Raw genomic sequence first — 20,348 nt, forward strand, 5'->3', positions numbered from 1 at the left:
AAGATTGACAAAATGCTTCAAAATGAATTCAAAAATTGATCACGGCCGGTGCTGCAGCTCATTAGGCTAATCCTCCACCTGCGGCGCCAGCACACTGGGTTCTAGTCCCGGTCGGGGTGCTGGATTCTGTCCCGGTCACTCCTCTTCCTGTCCAGCTCTCTGCTGTGGCCCAAGAGTGCAGTAGAGGATGGCCCAAGTGCTTGTGTCCTGCACCCACATGGGAGACCAGGAGGAAGTACCTGGCTCCTGGCTTCAGATCAGCGCGATGTGCTGGCTGCAGTGCGCCAGCCGCAGCAGCCATTGAGGGGTGAACCAACGGAAAAAGGAAGACCTTTCTCTCTGTCTCTCTATCACTGTCCACTCTGCCTGTCCAAAAAAAAAAAATGATCATAAGCTTACTCAAAATCATAGAGAAACAAGTTCATGAAACAAAGAAATCTATATATGAAATAGATGAAAAATTCTGCTGAGATTGGAATATTGAAGATTCAAAACACCAATAATATTCTTCTCAGATCTAGAAAAAAATGATGCTCAAATGCATATGGATACACAAGAGATCCCAAATAGCTAAAGCAATCTTAAACAAACAAAACAAAACAAAAAAAAACAAAGCCAGAGGAATCACAATACCAGATTTGAAGACATAGTACAGGGCAGAAAAGTAGAAAAAAAATAGCCTGGTGGGACAAAAGTAGACATGTAGACCAATGGGAGAGAATAAAAACTCCAGAAATCAATGTCCCTAATATACAACAAACTAATCTTTGACAAAGAAGCTAAAATCAATTACTGGAGAAAGTAGTCTCTTCCAAAAATTCTGCTGGCAAAATTAGATCTCTACATGCATAAGTATAAAAAAAGACCCCTACTTACTCCTTATACAAAAATCAAATCAAAATGGATCAAGGATCTGAATTTATGACATGATACCATCAAATTACTAGAGAAGAACTTTGGGGAAATGCTGCGAGACATTGGCATAGGCAAAGACTTCTTGGAAAAGACTCCAGAAGCACAGGCAGTAAAAGCAAAAATAGACAAATGGTATTATACCAAGCTGAGCAGCTTCTGCACTACAAAGGAAACATTCAGCAAAGTGAAGAGGCAACTGACAGAATGGGAGAGAATATTTGCAAAGTATGCAACTGATTAAGGATTAATATCCAGAATCTACACAAAGCCCAGATATGAAGAAAATGATAACGGGGTAGAGGTGGCAGCAATAGAGCCCAAAATGGAGGAGGAGAGCCCCACACCCACATGTCCAGTGGCAATGGGGCTCTGGGGCCAGAATGAAGGATGATACCCTACTAAGAATGAGAAGATAAAGGAGGAAAAACATAAAAAGAGGAGGCAGTCACTTTGAACCATATGTGAATCCAATAAAGAAATGCCAAGCCTTCATCACAAACATACCTTTTGATGTGAAATGGCAGTCACTTAAAGACTTGATTAAAGAAAAAGTTGGTTGGGTAAAATGTGGAGCTCTTAATGGACACTGGAGGAAAGTCAAGGGGATGTGTCATTGAATTCCAGATGGCAGATAGCATGAAAAATGCTGCTGAAATTCTAAACACAGTCTGAGTGGATGGCCACTGAAAGTAACAGAAGATCCTATGGTAAGCATGCCAGGAGAGCAAGGCAAATGACTGGCAGGCTTGGAAGCACAGTATTTGTAGCAAATCTGGATTATAAACTTGACAGGAAGAAACAGAAAGAAATATTTAGTATGGCTAATATGATGGTCCGAGCAGACATTCTGAAGGAAAAAGCTGCTAAAAGTCAAGCAGGCACTGTGACTTTTGAATGGTCCATTGAAGCTGTACAAACTCTATCTATGTTTAATGCCAATTGCTGCATGATAGACCAATGCACATCAAAATTGATGACAGGGCTTTACCAAAGGGAGTTTTTTTTTTTTCTCTCCTGAGCATCCACGACAACTGTTCCATAGACTTAGTAGCATCAGCATAGGGTTAGGACTAGGAGAGCAGCCTACTGCTACCAATAACCTGAATGAAGGCATTGAGATGGGAAGCATAGCGCCTGCAAGAATGGGAGTGGAAGGCATAGGATTTGGGATAAATCAAATGGGAGCCATGGAGGGCCCCTTTGGTGGTAGTATGGAAAACATGGGGCAATTTGGATCTGGGATGAACGTGGACAGGATAAATGAAATCCTAAGTAATGCACTAAAAAGAGGAGAGATCACTGCAAAGCAGGGAGGAAGTGGAGGCAAAAGCAGCATTTTAGGCATTGATCAAATCAGGGGTGCTGACATGGAGTGCATGGGCTCAGGTCTGAGCCATGGCATGAAAAATTGTGGGCTCTGAGATCCAGCAAATGGGCCTGGTCATGAACTGATTTGGTTCAGTGGAGCACATGGACTCTAGCATGGAGCACATGGATCAGACCAAGGAATACATTGGCTCTGGTGTGGAGTGCTGGCATGGGCTTCTTCCTGGAGCACATGGGCCCTACCAGTGATTGCACAGGCCTGAGCTTGGAGCACATGGTGTTGGCAGGAATAGGGGCCAGCCTGGAGTAGATGGGCCCTGTGATGTGTTGCATGGCCGCTGGCCTGGAGTGCATGGACACCAACAGTGTGCAATACATGGGGCCTGCTATGGGCCCAGCCTTGGGCACTGGCATCTGCTCATGGGTGGCAGTGGTGGTGCCATTGAGATGGAATGTGGCAATGCTGGAGGAAGCTTCACAGGTTCCTTTGGTTGAACTGGAGGCCATGCACTGGGGTGGCTAGGAAAACCTGCCAGATCTTTGTGAGAAATCTCCCTTTTATTTTTACATGGAAGATGCTAAAGGACAAGTTCAACAAATGTGGCCATGTGCTGTATACTGACACAAAGATGGAGAATGGGAAGTCCAAAGGGTGTGGTGAGGTTAAGTTTGAATAGACAAAAGTGGCAGAGCGAGCCTGCCAGATGATGAATGATATGAAGCTGAATGGCTGAGAGACTGATGTTGGAATCAATAGCAATGCTTAAGCACTTCCCTTTTTAAAACATTGACACCAGACCTCTAAATTTGTAATTTTTCTTGTTAACCATTTTAACATGTTGGCTGGATATACAAAGGTTTAAAAATTCAGTTGCTTTTTGGGATAATTTGAATTACTTTTTTTTTTTTTTTTTGACAGGCAGAGTGGACAGTAGAGGGAGACAGAGAGAAAGGTCTTCCTTTTTGCCGTTGGTTCACCCTCCAATGGCCACTGCGGCCGGCGCACTGTGGCTGGCATACCACGCTGATCCGATGGCAGGAGCCAGGTGCTTATCCTGGTCTCCCATGGGGTGCAGAGCCCAAGCACCTGGGCCATCCTCCACTGCACTCCCTGGCCACAGCAGAGAGCTGGCCTGGAAGAGGGGCAACCGGGACAGGATCCGGCGCCCTGACCGGGACTAGAACCAGGTGTGCCGGCGCCGCTAGGCGGAGGATTAGCCTACTGAGCCACGGCGCCGGCCTGAATTACTTTTTTAATGACTGGTGTTTCCATTTGACTGTTTGCATTGAGATTGCAACATGTGCATTTTGTTTTTTGTAGTTGTGACATCTTGTTAACATTGAATAAGACTTTGACAATATATACAAGTTCCTTAAATAAAATCCAGAATCTTTAAAGAGTTCAAGAAATTCAACAACAACAAAATAAATGATCCAGTTAAGAAATGGGCAAATGACTTAAACAGGCATTTTTCAAAAGTGGAAATTCAAAAGGCCTACAGACACATGTTAAAATGCTCAGGATTGCTAGCCATCAGGGAAATGCAAATCAAAACGATAATGAAGTTTCATCTCACCCCAGTTAGTATTGCATTCATATAGAAATCAATAAACAATGAAAGCTGGCAGGGATGTGGAGAAAAAGGTACCCTAATCCATTGTTGATGGGACTGTAAACTGGTGCAGCCATTGTGAAAGACAGTATGGAGACACCTGAGAAATCTTAAGATAGACCTACCATATGACCCAGCCATCCCACTCCTAAGATTTACCCAAATGAAATGAAGTTAGCATATGTAAGTTATCTGAACCCCCATGTTTACTGCAGCTCAATTCACAATTGCTAAGATATGGAATCAACCCAGATGTCCATCACTGATAACTGGATAAAGAAATTGAGAGAGAGAGAGAGAGAGAGAGAGACAGGTGTGTGTACATATATATATATATATACACATATTTTTATATATATATTATGAAATACTACTCAGAAAAGAATGAAATCCTGTCTTTTGCAACAAAATGGATACAACTGGAAACAATTATACTTGGTGAAATAAGCCAGTCCCAAAAAGACAAATACCATATGTTTTCCATGATCCGTGGTAACTAATAGAATACAAAAAAAAAAAATGCAATGTATAATTATATGCTTAGCAGTCTGCATAAAATTATTCCTCTGCTTAAGCTGTTGAGAGGAAATGGCTGAAAGTCTAAATGAGCTTATTTATTATCTTGTAACCACACAGGAAATAGTTAGATGTTACATTGTTATTGGTGATATTTCATTGAAAGAAATTATGAATGACTGATAAAAAATGCATATGAGTGAAATGGTCATTTACACATTCAAGTATTGTCTATAGCTATTGTCTATATTCCCACTAAACTAGAGTCTGCTTGCCTTTTATTTGTTAAACTTATCTGATGAAGTATTAAGCCTTTTTATTGAGATTTAAATTTAAAATACGTCATCTCAAAAACTGAAAAAAAAAAAAAAAACAGAGAAAGATAGGTAGAAGAAAGGAGAGTAGGGGCCAGTGCCGTGGCTCACTTGGTTAACCCTCTGCCTGAGGCGCCAGCATCACATGTGGGTGCCAGGTTCTAGTCCCAGTTGCTCCTCTTCCAGTCCTGCTCTCTGCTGTGGCCCAGGAGGGCAGTGGAGGATGGCCCAAGTGCTTGGGCCCCTGCAACTGCATGGAAGACCACGGGGAGGCACCTTGCTCCTGGCTTTGGATTGGCGCAGAGCCGGCTGTGGCGGCCATTTGGGGAGTGAACTAATGGAGGGAAGAAAGAGAGAAAAGTGGGAGGGAGTGGAGGAGGTGGAAAAATCATTATGTTAATGGACTTGTATCTGCAAATCATATTGAATCTGTTAAAAATAATTAAAATTAAAATAAAAAAGTCATGTATGATGCTGCTAAGGAGAAGAAAAATGAGTAAGATGAATTCCAAATAAAATTACAGCATAGAAATGTAAATATGTATATTGGAAGGAAATTATTTGTACAAATTTGAGCAAGTTTAATATTTAAAATTAAAGGTGAAAATATTAAATCTATATCATATAAAGAGTGTAACTTATTTTTAAAAATTATTTAACCTAATTTAAAAAGAATTGACATGTATGTTCTACAAATAAACTGGCCATTTGATTCATAAAGTTGTGCTTATGCCATCCAAAATATTTGAGTAAATGGACTATAGTTGTTTATTAATAAGTGCCAAGTAGAACTGATTTGGATAATTATTTTCCCTGAAGATACATCTATAAAATCGGTTGACCAAGTTAGCCAGTTGCTTTGCAATCTGAAAAATGAACCTGAAACCCATATAAGCCTTGGATACATAGTTATCAAATTAATTTATGTCATTATTTTAGTCTTATTATGTTCAGATCTTGAGAAAATAAAAGTTTTAGCAATAAGAAAATATTCAGTAAACTAGTTTAATTAATTTTCCTATAAAAGGCATGTAGTACATAATACATATATATATATTATCTGATGCAAAAAAAAATAATGAGAATCAATTAGAGAGCTGTGCATATCTATTCATCCCATTTTGGCTGTATGAAAATTTTTATACCTATACAGAATAATGTCATCATCACATAATTAGAAAATCTCTGAAATGGAGATTTAAAAGGAAGAAGAAAAAAATGAAGAAAGTGCCTCTGAATACCACAATGGAATAGATTGCCATGGTACAGTGCAAACTAATCAGAGCATATCCAATGCTGTAAGATTACTGCTATAAATAAATACACAGACCACACAGACTCAGAGTTGATGGCCTTCTTTCAACCTGATGGAGTGTGCTGAACTTGAGTTCATGTGTCTCCTGAATGTCAGCACCTTTTAGAGGCTCAAGAAATTTTCATACTTCAAAATGTCCCAGAAAGGAAGCACTTGTTTTCTTCTCTAGCCTCCAAAGTATATATGTGCTTTTAATTAATTTATTTATGTTTTTCTATTTTCACTAACAAATTTTCCTATTATCTTTAACTCTTAAAATAGTGACACTCCAGGGAATACAGTGGAAAAATGCAAAATGCACAATGAAGTTGTAACAAAAAGCTAAAATTCATTTTGACCTAGAGGAAAATTCATTTTCTCAGCTAGAACAGATTATAAAATGGAAATGTTTAGTTCTAACTTGTCGTCAAGTATGTTTCCCCCCCAACCTTTTTTTTGTGCAGAAGTCTTCAAAATAATTTACATTAGTTGCCAACATTGGAAAAGCAAAATGCTTCACATAAAATTCCAGGTTTTTAGCATCTCCTTTAAAACGTGAAGATCTGAAAACCCAAAGTCCCCTAAAGTGCCCATAAGCTCCTAGCTCTTAATAGCCCCTCAGATGAGGCCTGGAGCTGTTCAGTTTACTGACAAATCCATCTTACCCACTTCACTCATTATGTTTCCAGCATGACCTCTCTGAGCATTTGGGCTTGCATCCATTCTCTAGACCCAACTAAACTATGTTTCTCTGTTTTCCAGCCAGCAGTTCTCTTAGCATTCAATTAAAATAAATTACTAGCCTAAAAACAGTGTGCTTTGGGGAAGTGAAAATACATTGTTAATATTGCTTTCATGGTTAATATCTAATCCTTGTGTAAATTATTGCCATGCATACAGTTTCTTTAGGATCTTGCTTGGGAAGGAGTGTAGAAAGTCATTCTTGTTTCCAAGCAAATTGTGGAAAATGAGTTTCCACTTAGCACATTGAGCAAAATGAGAAAAGAAATATGTAATTTTCTGGTTCTGAGAAGGATGACAACATAAGTGAAAATAGTTGTGTAAATACCAGTAAGGGAGTGGCAGAAAACAAGACCACTAAGATTACAAAGGCCAGTGATATTTTTTAATGGCCAGGAGCAACAGCTCAAAAGCTTGTCTTGCAGTCACCGTATCTACTGGCTCCAGTATTCATTTTCCCTTATGTCTTAAAATTTTTAAAGAAAAGTATGAATGTGTTTGTTCCTTTCCACTTTGAAATAGTTTGCACAGAGCATGTGGCCTAACAGAGACCCATGAGCCTGGTGGACATATAAGATGCAAACCAAAATCAAAATGTGCCTTTGAACGCAATATAGTTCTGATGGAACTATAAGTCACAAAGTTGAAAATGCTTCTGTTTATGGGACATATATCTTTCTCATTAAAGGAAAATTCTAGATTCTAGGAAAATCATTGAAAGGTATCAAATTTAAAGACCCTAAGCTCTCCTCAGAAGCTTTACAACATTGACCCTTCTCCAAGTCTTGATGTGAAATCAGGTAAGCCTCTTGAGATAGAAATTTCATTGACACTGAACAAGGCAAGGGAAATGAAAGGCAAATAGGTAATGGAACATGGTTGTAATTGAAGCTCACTGACCTTTACTCTTAAAATTCCCAAGTATGCATAGCTCTGGGCATACACACACATAATGCTTTTGCTACGTGAACACATAGCAAGGCATGAGATTGCCTTAGAAAAGCACACTAGGAAAACCCAGGCAAAGGTCATAAGAATGTGGTCTGGAAGATTGCTCTCACTTTTGGCATCATAGATAAATTTCTTTGCTTGTCGTATTCTTTTCTCACTTAACTTCTTAGCCTTCCAAAATTTCCTTCATTAAACCCATATAATGATAAATAAAGAGCTTTGATGTGAACTGAAGCTTTAAAAAGTATGGGCATGTGATTGAAAAACTTACACATAATCCCATGGCAGAGACAAAAGAAAGAAGCCTGAAACTATCAGAATAACATCCATTTGGCTAGAACTTCATATGATTTATTTATAACCAAGTAATATTAACATCAACTAAAAGTACTGTTTTTAAAGTTATCTTCCAGTCAGGAAGTTAATAATGATAGCGTATGCTTGCTGTTAGGAAAGATGCTAAAAGATAACACATAATTCAGTCAACTTTCTCTTAATTTCATCTAAGAAAGGGACCATTACATTGTTGACAAGATAATGTCATGATACAGAAAGACAGCACTGAATTCATATACATTTGTGCCTAAAGTTGCATATAATTTCATAGACATTAATCACAGAGAAAGATGAGAAATCACAAAAGTGTTAGAAGACTGAAAATGGACAAATATACAACTCTTCTAAAAACAAAAATATGGAAATTTAGGCACATATACTTAATATCAGTTGGGTAGTAAATAGCTTTGAAAAGAATGTATGAGGGTTGTTGGTAATGAAAACATAACAGAATTTCAAAGTTGATTGTTGAAGTTAAAGTAACCTTGATTTCTCTTCAAAATATAACTAGTAGGTTCAGATTTTAGAAAAAATGTTTTATAACAATTGATTTCTTTACACATGTGACAAAATATCCCATATATTCCTGGGATATGCTGCAATTCAATACTAGCATAGGATAGTAGAAAATGCTCACAAAAGAAAATAATTGGCATGAGGATTGAAAACAATATTTAGTGACTCTTATGTCTATAAATTACCAAAGTATAGCCAACATAAAAAGTGAGATTGAGACTGTAAAGTAATAAAACAAATATGACAATATAGGTAACATCAAGATTTAGCACCATCCTCTAACAGACATAACTCAAACAAAAAAGGTACTAAATTCCAAGGATTCAAGGTATGTTAGGAAGAGAGCCAGAGAAAGAGTTTGTGTTCAGATTTCCTACAGGAAATGCACATATTGAAGGTAAAACATATTTGGGAAAATACTGAATTCGTATTACAAAAACAGGGAAACAAAACTCTGATAGAGCCGCAAAAGGGTGCTAAGGACTGCCTGGTCAAAGATAGGAAAAGACAAGAAAGGAAGTGGGGGAGGCTGGTGGTGTGCTCATACTGAGGCAGCATTGAGAGGGTCTAATCTCACTGCACAGATGTGAAAACTCTTGTTTGGTTAAAATTGTTCATTTAAAAAGCTACTTATCACTTTTTATAAACAAATAAATGACAAGACGAACTATTAACTCCAGCTTTAATTTTAAAAACCTGGGAAAATAAGTTGGTTTAATTGACATCACAGAAGGATCCTAGATGAAAATATCATCACTTCAGTGTGTGTGAGACCTGGGCCAGCATTGTGGCCTAATGGGTTAAGCCATGGACTGCAACACCAGCATAATACACCTGAGAAAACAGTGGAAGATGCCCCAAAAACTTGGGCCCTTGCATCCATATATGAGACCTGTTAGAAGCTCCTGGCTTCTGGCTTCAGCCTGGCCCAATCGCAACAGTTGTGGCCATTTGGGGAGTGAACAAGCAGGTGCAAGATCTCTCTCTCTCTCTCTCTCTCTCTCTCTCTGTGTGTGTGTCTCTCTAACTCATTCTCTCTCTCTGTATCTCTGCTTTACAAATAAATAAATCTTTAAAAAGACAAAAACAAAAACAAGTGTATGAGACCTACTTACTTGGTGTCTAACCTACTAGAGGATGCCTTCCTTTCAATGGTTATTATGACCTCATTCTGTCAATATTAAATTCTTTCCAGTGTATTAAAGTAAGTTTAGCACTTATACTAAACAAAATTTGACTTTTTTAAAGATTTATTTATTTATTTGAAAGTCAGAGAGAGAGAGAGAGAACTTCCATTCACTGGTTCACTTCCCAAAGGGCCACACCTGCTGGGACTGGGCCAGGCCAAAGTCAGGAACTTCATCTGGGTCTCCCATGTGGGTGCAGGTGCATTAGCAGGGAGCTGGATCAGCAGTGGAACAACCAGGATACCAACTGGCTCCCATAAGGAATGCAAGTATCCCAGGAGGTGCCTTAATCTTCTATGCCACAATGCCCACCCTCAAATTTAACATTTTCTAATCAACACGCATCCTTTAGATTTTCACAGATTTGTGTCCACGTCAAGATTCATGGAAAAAAAAGAAAATGTTCTTTAACATTAAGAAAATAATGCTGTTTTTGGTTTAGGCTTGTTTAGAAAGAAATAACATAAGCTCACTTGTACCGACTATACCAGTAGTAATTGCTGTTTGACTAACTCCAAAATGTCAGTGGCTTATAAAATACAAATGTACTTCTTGCTCATATAAAGTTGTTATTAGTAATTGAGGGTGGGGCAGGTTGCTATTAAGGTGGGAAGTATAAATTTCAGTGTATAGTTACAGAAATGTCTCAAGTCAAGATGGAGTGTATGAAGGATTATACAGGAATTTTATATGGGCTAATCCTAGAAGAGGTATATATTCTTTGTGCCTAACTTTCATTGACCTACATAGATGCCAGGGAAACATGGACTTAGAAACATTGTCTGGCTGGCGCCGCGGCTCAATAGGCTAATCCTCCGCCTTGCGGCGCCTTGCGGCGCCGGCACACTGGGTTCTAGTCCCGGTTGGGGCACCAATTCTGTCCCGGTTGCCCCTCTTCCAGGCCAGCTCTCTGCTGTGGCCAGGGAGTGCAGTGGAGGATGGCCCAAGCGCTTGGGCTCTGCACCCCATGGGAGACCAGGAGAAGCACGTGGCTCCTGCCATCGGATCAGCGCTGTGCGCCGGTTGCAGTGCGCTGGCTGCAGCGGCCATTGGAGGGTGAACCAATGGCAAAAAGAAGACCTTTGTCTCTGTCTCTCTCTCTCTCACTGTCCAAAAAAAAAAGAAAGAAAGAAAAAGAAACATTGTCTGGAAAATCAGTTTCCACAAATAGCCTTAAAACCATACACAGGTACACAGATTCTTAGTAGAAAATCAGTTATCTGTGTTACACTTACATGGATTTATTTTGATGTATACTTTTAAAAATCTGTTACTATAAACATAATGGTTTATCTTCTGTCACTTATCACTGTTTAGTCTCTAAACAGTGAAGATTAGCTGATGTTTGGAAGAACAATTGAGAATAATTAAGTATTATTTTTGATAAGAAAAATTGTTTTTATACTGTCTTTAAGACATTAACATAATCAATGCCATTATTATCAAGTAATATTAAACAGTTAAAATATTATCTCTTAAAAGATCTATTGAGGCTGGTGCTGCGGTATAGCGGTAAAGCTGCCACCTGCAGTGCCTGCATCCCTATGAGTGCCACTTTGAGTCCTTGCTGCTCCACTTCTGATCCAGCTCTCTGCTATCGCCTGGGAAAACAGTAAAAGATGGCCCGAGTCCTTGAGCCCCTGCACTCACATTAGAGACACGGAAGAAGCTCTTGACTCCTGGCTTCAGATCGGCACAGTTCCAGCCATTACAGCCATTTGGGGAGTAAACCAGCAGATGGAAGTCCTGTCTCTCTGCCTGTGCCTTCCTATAACTCTGCCTTTCAAATAAATAAATAAATCTTTTAAAAAATAGATCTATTATACAACATGGTATACAATACATGTATTGTATTCCTAGAAAATGTTAAGACAGTGGAGAGTGCTCTCATCACGAAAATAATAAATAGTTAAGTCAATTCAACTATTAATTAGATTTAATAATCTTTCAATGAATGTAAGCTACAAAACATCATGTTCATAATAAACATGTACAATTTTATTTTTCAGTTTAAAAAATACAATTATATCACACTGAATCATAGAATTTTAGAACTAGAATAAACCTTGGAAAATGTCTAATTCAATGCAATTTTCTAACAAATAGAGTCATATAGTTTAGATTGTGCAATTAGGTCATGAATTTTTCTTGGAATGCAGAAATCCATGAAACCAGTCTCATGCCTTATACTTAAATGAAACCCACTTAATAAGCTAGAGACTTAGTGGTGTTAAGTGTTTGAAAGTTCTAAACTATTAGACATATCCTCACTCTGACATTGTGAAGTGTGAAAAGGGACAGTGATCATTTTGCAGCTTGTCTTATGTGCCTGTGTTATTTGATTTATGTGTTCTACCTGATTCCTGTGACACTGCCTGAATTCATAAATCTGAGTAAAAGAAAAGGGATCCATAACTCAAAGAGGATGAGGTGGGCTAAACCCTGAGGCTGAGAATGTACTGTGGAGTTGGAGCTCTGTTCCTTTGTGCATACCCATGGGTATCAAAGTTGCTAAAGGTTAAACACTTGTCACAAAGGGTCCAGGTCAGGACACATGGCAAAGATCCAGGAATAGATTTTTTGTCTTCAAATTTTTGTGTAGGATGCTGCCATGGAGAAGAACTTCCGATTTTATTCTTTAGTAATAGATATGCCAGAGCAGATGAATCAGGACAGTATATGGTCACCATCTGCAAAGGACCCTAGGGGATATAAGACACTCAGTAGTCCAGAAATTCAGAAGTGGGAGAGTTCACTGAGGATAAGATACAAAAGAACTATGTAATGTAAGACAAGTAATGCATACTTATTATAATCAATCCAGCTGTTTTGTATTCATAAAAGCTTCTGGAAGTGTTCTAGAAATCTTACCACTTTCCCAGTATTCAGGCTGCCTTTACTTTATATTTATTATAATTAGATCTATATCTCAGTGTTTATTGTAATTTAGTCTGAAATTTTGAGATTTATTGTCAGACATTCAGTTACAGTAGTAACCTCACCGTTGGCCCATCACAAATAGATGCTCTGACTTTAAGTACATAAATATAAGGTATATCCCTAATTGGCTCATCAAAAAGTAGTTTGGGGGCCAGTGCTGTGGCACAGCAGGTTAAAGCTCCAACCTGCAGAGCCAGCATCCCATATGGGCATGCCTCTCTCCCCACCCTCTTCTCTCTATTTTTCCCTCTTTCTCCTATAAAGGAAATTTGAAAGAGAGATAGGGAAAGTATAGAAACAAATATTCCATACACTGGTTCAATTCCCAAAACCTGCAATAGCAGGACTGGCCCAGAATAAAGCCAGGAGCCAAGAATCTCATCCAGATGTCCCATGTGGGTGGCAAGAACTCAAGTTCTTGAGTCGTTATCTCCTGCCTTCCCAGGTACATTAGCGGGAAGCTGGATGGGAAGCAGAGTAGCCAGGACACAAACTTACACTCTGCTTGGGATGCAGGTGTCCCATACAGTGATTCACGCTGCTGTGCCATGACATGCACCCCAAATCACATGTTCCCCACCACCTCCAGTTTTAGGAAACTCCATGAAGAGGTAACCTCTTCCCCTATGGGGAGAAACATCATAACCCAGCCATTCTCAAAGTGTAGTTAGGCACTCTGCAAGGTCAAAACTATGTAATGATACTAAGATGTTATTTGTTTTCACTTTCATTGTTTTGTGAATGTTTTCCAGAAGCTGCATAACATGTGATATCACAACAGATTGAATCTTGAGGTAAACATGAGACTCCAGCTGTCTTCTATTATGCCAGTCATTTAAGAGATGCGCAAAAACAAACAATGTCACCATTCACTGATTGGCTTTGGTAAAGACCAAAATATAGACATACAGTGCATTTTTATTTGTAAATGAATTAATGAATATGCATTTCTAAAATGTCTCAGTTTTAATTCATAGCATGTGAATACTGAGAAATACAACCAGAATAAACAAAAGCTTGGATTCCAATTAATTTTAATAGGGCAAAGCAGTCTTGAGACCAAAGAGTTTGGGAATCGCTAACATAATCTTTTACCCTAAATGGGGGCACTTTGAAAGTTAATTACACCAAAGGACAACGTAGCAATGCAACTCAGCTTATTTAGGGGTTTGTCTCAGTTATTCACTTGTTTTCACATTTATGCTTATTTTCCTACCATGTTTATACAGCTTTCAATGTCACTGTCAAAATGTCCTGGTGTAGAGATCAGCTGTGTGATCATCCTACTTAGAGGAATAATTGATGGTGGCCTTGTCCTGTGCCTTTCTAGATTGGCCATTAAACAGGACTCCAGAACATTAATTTCCACAGAGATAGAGAAAGGAGGGGTCTCATGGGAACATATATACCTATCCATGACAAACAGACCAGTTGAAAGATGCAAGGGAAAACTGTGTTTTGATTTTTACATTTTCTTGATTATTGTTGGCACTAGGATGGCATTTAGTGTTGAGATGCCTTGAGTCTGAGAAGAACATTGGCAATATGTGTTTTGGAAAAAACTTTTGTTTCCCACATCAACTGTGGTAGTTACCAGTACATCTGAAGAATGAAATCTTTTGCTTTTAAGTAACTTCAGCCTTTGAGAGAATGTTGAGAGGAATGAATAATTCCTGTGCTGCATTTTATAGAAGGTCACTCAAAAATATGTGTGCTTGTTATGAAAACTAGAGGAATTCGTATTTTCAAAATAAGGCCATCATCCAAACAGAATTCTGCAAGTATTTAAAATAAGCAAACACATGAAACCACCTAGAGCAATAAAAAGAAAAAAGAAAATACTGTGTTAATATTCTCCTCTTCTTTCCAAAAATCGAAATCCCAAACATTAACCAAACAAGGTCGCACATTTTTATAATGAAATGTAGACTCAATTGCAACTGAAGATTTGGAGATCAGGAACATCCCTTTGGAATATCAGTCAAACAATTACATATGGATATGTCACTGATTCCTTTGGAGTATATTTTAAAAACCAATAGAAATGTTATAAGTAGAGTGGGAGAAAGACAAAGCAAAAATACAAAATTGCCAGGGAGAGAAACAGAGTGAAAGAATGAGAAAGAAAGTGATATCCTTATGGGAGCACACACTTTTGTTTCTTGGGCATATCAAGTGCCTCCAGCTAGGGGCTGTGATGTTATTCTAGACCATTTTACTGACATAAAATGAGGAGTCTAAATTATGATGAAATCAGAACAGTCACCCACAAGGGAAGCCATTAACAATTTAACATGAGGGAGTGTGGATTCTACTTGTCAAAGAGAATATTAGAGGACTATTTGATATAAAATGCAACTATCACAGCAGCGAGGGTTGGGTCCCACAGCTGGGTTTTCCTTGAACTCATTGCTTTACAAAGTTAAACACAGAACTAGGTGTTTCGCAAGGACAGCATATTTTATACTAAAGCAAAAAAATTAAATCGACGGAATAGAAGGAAGATTTGATTGGATATCTATGTAACGAATGGTTGTGTGGCAAAAGAGAAGTCTGCAGAGAGCAAAAAAAGGTGAAAGTGGTACAAAGGAAAACATCAGAGAATTTGAAATCTCAGGCACATTGACTCAAATTGTAGCTGGCTGCTTCCTGTCTGAGTGATCTGGATACACTTTTGTCCCCATGAATACTAATGTGCTTCATTTTAAAATGAGAATAATAACATCTACATCATAGAAATGGTGTCAGAATTAGTGACAAAAGAAAGTAGGATGCCTACCCAGTGCCTGGCAGGAGGTGGAAGCTCATTAAAAATTATTCATCCTTCCTCACTTTTCACTCCTAAAGTTGTGCTCAAGTTTTCTTCTCTTACTTGTCTTCCTCTTTTCGTTCTTCTGTAATATGTCTGTCATCCAGTTTTCCACTTTTCCCTTTTTAGATGTATTTTTTCCAGTTGCTTTATTAGAATGCATGTCTCCAACTGCCTTTTTAAAATTTATTAAATTACCTGGGCCTGAATATAATTATTTACTTTCTTTTTGACTACAGAAAACTTTGATATGATGACCTAGTCTCTATTAACTTTAGGGAAGCTACTTTGGTAGAAGCAAAAGAGAAAAGTTGATAAAACTCAAATTCCAGTATAAGGATACAGTTATTATATGTTTCACAAGCCCAAGGTATAACAATAGATATGCGGTTCTAATAACTTGGAAATCATGTCAAATATGCCATGATTATGTTACAAATAGTCACTGAGGTTTCAGTATAAATCTCTCTTCCCTGGACTCTGTAGTGAGCTGTTGTACCCCCTGATGCTAGGTACTAGAAAATGACCAAGGCCCTAAGTAACAGAATAAAACTGTGATCTTCATCAGTTTCATCTCCCAACTCCCTTCTGGACCTCTTTTTGCTTTCAAACTTTGTCTCCAAAATTCCCCAGTAGTTCTCATGGAGGTTTTTCACCTAATTATATTTGCCATTGAGAACATCCAGCATTCTAAAATAATCACAATAGCCTTCCTAGTTTTTTTTTTTTTTTTTCAATAATAAAACACATTCTCCTAATTCTCTGTTTAAGTTGTATGGAAAAGTTAGAAAATGAGTTGAGATGCCACCATTCATGTGGATTCGTAGAGATAACTAGCTTAATGCATTTTCTTCCCCAGGGTATTTGCATTTTAAGAGTGGAAACCTTGCAGCAGAAAATGCTTTCCTGCTCAAGAAAGAACCTGTAACACTGGAAGTTCAGGCAAGATGGCATTGAAAAGAAAAGGAGATGTGAAGGTGTACCCTTGCTTACTACTTCTCAACCGAGATCTCTTTGAATCTTAAGACAAGGTGTCCAACCTCTCCTGACATAATGCAATCTCTTCAGTTTACTATATGTTGAAAAATACAAAAACAAGGTATGAAAGAAGTGAGAGAGTATTGGATACCAGTCACATGCACTTTTGGGTCACTTGGGAAAGGTTCTGTTTTCACACCATCTTCATCTCACCAGGAAGATGGAAACCATGTTGGTTGGCATACAGTTCCATTAAAACTTCCTAGGTCCAAACCAATGAAAGGCAAGAAGCTCACCTAAAGGAGTTTTGAAAAACGATCTTGTTTAGTCTGCCAGAATGCTTTCCTCTGGCTGTAGACCCTGGCGCAACACGTTTAGGAGAAAAAAAAATAATAAAGTGTAACGCTAAAGGCTGGAAAATGAAGAATGATTTGAAGGTGTGAAAGGATTGGGGAAAAAAGATAAAAAGTAGTGACAGAAGTTTATTTCATTCCCATCATGAGATCCAGCAGTGGTTATACTGCTTATTGCCTTCAGTTATCAAGGCCAGAAACCATTATTTTCAGAGGCTCATTGCCCTGGATGTGCATCAAGTTTGATGGGAAGATAAAGGGGTGTGTATGGGGGTAGGAAATTGCCAACTATTCTCCTCAATACATTTTCCTTTTTGCTTTCTTCTGGAGAGAATAGCTAGAGGAAGGAAATGCTCAAAAAACAATAATATTAATAATAATATAGCATTCATCATTATCATCAAATCCTCTTTAGAATACTGAACACAGATCAGCTTCTCTCACCCTTTATCTGCCTTTTCTCCATCTTCATTGACATGAAAAATGTAGACTAAATAATTCCCTGAAAGTACTGCTGGCTTGCCTAGTGATGAAACTTTTTATTAAAATTTTAATAGACACACAAAAAAGAAATAATCTTACTGACAGAACAAATTCACCAGATGAGCTATACAGTTCACAGACAATACAATTTAAATTATATAATGAAATAGCAAACAATGGAATAAAATAAATGAAAAACTATATACACATATATATTCTGATATATTAACCAAGGAATCTCATGAATCAAGCTTGCACTTAGTTGCAGGCAAGACGAATGCTCTTGTACATGGACAGTGTAATTTTCCATTTCTTCCTCTGATATTGCTCTGATTTTTTAAATGCTCCAACAGGATGCCATTATTACTGAAGAGAGAATCAGAATGAATTTCTCCAACCAATTAATAAGCAGTGCTAGCAAAAAATACCCAGTATTTGTTAAGATTTTGCACAAGTCTATTAGTTCATTATACTCTAATAGTTCATTATTTTAATATGGTTGTGCAAACCCCATTCAGTGTTTATTTTGTACTGTGCTTTTCTGGGAGGTATTCATTCCTTCTCATTAATTTTCACATGCAGCAAACATTTTAGTGTTGCATTTGGCTCTCAAATTTAGCACTATTGGAAAAATGCCTTTATGCAAAGTGAGATAAGAAGAAAAGGCAGACAGAAAGTTCACAAGAGTTGATCCAACCTTGGACTTCTGCTCCTGAGGTTCAGGTATAGTCAAATTATGTTATCAAGATTGTTCATGTCCTACACGATCTGGGTTCTATACTACATGAGGAAAAAGTGAATCTTGATGGCTCACAGTATGATATCTGCAATGACTGTGTAATCACAGTGCTGTTCCTTACTCTTGACCTCATCTCAGAGCTGGATGTGCAAGACAAAATGCTGCCTGTGTCTGAGCCAAATACTATTCCAAATGCCACCTTTGGCATGTACTTCTTTAAATGAGATTAGATTACTATTAAATATATCATTTCTCATTCTGTGCATTCTGCCTCTTCCTGATGCCTCCAGTGAAAACATGTCTTATATATTAAAACGAAAAATGCTAAACCAAAGTGACTCTGCCATCTAAATGGACACTGAATCTTGAAGGGTTAAACATGCTTCAGAAATGTTGAGTTTTTTTTTTTTTTTTTTCTCCCTAGAAACTGCATGCCTGAATGGTTCCTAAGCTGTTAGGGTTACCATGGTAATTATTATTCTTAAATAGAGAGGTTTATTTGTGAAGCAAAAATTCCAACAAACTCGCTGCCTGTGTCTCTCAGTAAGAACTACCTGAAGCCATTTTTATGAAGGAGCCAACTTTTGGAAGAATTGAACAATGCACATCAGTCTTTATCAGAGTGTGTAATGCACTTCTAAAAGAGAATTGTGGAGCTTGCATATAATAGGCATATTTACTGAAGTTGTATTTACTGGATGAGCTTTGCAGGTTTTGCCTTGTAAAGGCTTACTGAGCTTATGAACCACCTCAGAGAGTCAGTGTGTAAGAACATTGGATAGGTCATTTTTTTTTCCCTATGGCTGGTCATAATGGTGTTGAAGTCAGTTTGTACCCTTGTAAAATTGATCTCCAGAGCTTAAATTAATTATTTCATTATCATCATCATCATCACCATCATCATCAACTAATCCCTAGACCATGGTTAAATGAGGCTGTTTCTCCTTACCTTGAGGAAAAGAGATCTGACAGAGTTCCTAGTAGACTTTAACAGCCTTCCATGATTTTGCAAACTGTGGTGAGGAAGTTGTGAGGGGAGGAGGCTGAACACCCCTCAGCATAAATAGGACAGTTCTATTTGTGGAATACACTATCCAGGAACAGAATTATCCTATAAGTCTGGAACAAACTGCATGAGTCAAAAATCAATTACCTTTGTGCTCTTTGTGATATAGCCTGTGTGTCTTAGAATCAGATATACAGCTTTAAGGCAACTCTGAAATTCTTCCTAGACAATTGTATCCTTGTACTTTGTATGTGTCTTTATTCTTGCTTTTATCAAAATGTGATTGTGGCTTTCTCAATAGATCACCCTGGTAGACTGCTGGGCTTCAGAGCCTTTGAGAGAGAAGGCAGGGTATGGAGTAAGAATCCTGGGGGCTGGAGCTGTGGCACAGTGAGTTAAAGCCCCGGCCTGTAGTGTCTGCATCCCATATGGGTGCTGGTTTTAGTTCTGGCTGCTCCACTTCCAAATCCAGCTTCCTGCTAATGTACCTGGGAAAGCAGCGAAGGATGGCCCATGTCCTTGGGCCACTGATCCCCCATGGGAGACCTGGAAGAAGCTCCTGTACCCTAGCTTCTTCAGATCAGCTCAGCTCAGGCCATTGAGGCCATTTGAGGAATGAACCAGCAGATGGAAGACTCTACCTCTACCTCTACCACTACCTCTACCTCTACCTCTACCTCTACCTCTACCTCTACCTCTACCTCTACCTCTCGGTGTATGTGTGTGTGTGTGTGTGCATGTAATTCTGACTTTCAAATAAATCCTTTAAAAAATTAAAAAAAAAGAATTCTGGAATCAGCTTGCTTGCATTCAAACCTCATCTCATTTATTGTCTATGTGACTTAATCTCTCGGGGTCTCAGTTTTATCACTCATGAAACAGATGTGATAAAAAAGACCACCTAAATAGGGTTATTGTGAGAATTACATGAGTTAATACTTAACAAAGTCAGAAAAGGATCTGGCATAGGGATGATATCATGGAAGTATCAGTATTTTCTCAAGGGTCATTGTCACTTCTCAGTGATTATCCTCAAATTAGTTGCTTAACAGAGGTTTGTTTTGAAGGAATGAGTAAATTAGCCTTTGGTCCAATTAAGGCTCCTTTCAGTACTTTGGGTCTTGATTGGTCATCTAGCTTCTAGGTGAAAACCCCCAGTGGCCAAGACTCATAGTATCACAGCCCATTCTGTTGTTGAAAAGCTTTGCCCCAGCTCTCTATTATCTTTCTAGAAACCCTCTTCATGGGAAAAGGTGCTTTGAACAGTTTGCCTTCTGAGGAAAAGTCTTCTTTTCCTTTCAGCCTACATGCCCTGATTATAAAAAGCTTAT

The 20,348-nt window shown here is 38.3% G+C and overlaps 1 pseudogene; it reads left to right on the top strand.

The window, feature by feature from the left end:
* Positions 1-3,008, top strand: part of LOC133770472 (heterogeneous nuclear ribonucleoprotein M-like) — a 53,325-nt pseudogene extending 50,317 nt beyond the window's left edge.
* Positions 3,009-20,348: the final 17,340 nt, after the last annotated feature.

This window comes from Lepus europaeus, chromosome 11 (assembly GCF_033115175.1).
Source record: "Lepus europaeus isolate LE1 chromosome 11, mLepTim1.pri, whole genome shotgun sequence".
NCBI lineage: Eukaryota > Metazoa > Chordata > Mammalia > Lagomorpha > Leporidae > Lepus > Lepus europaeus.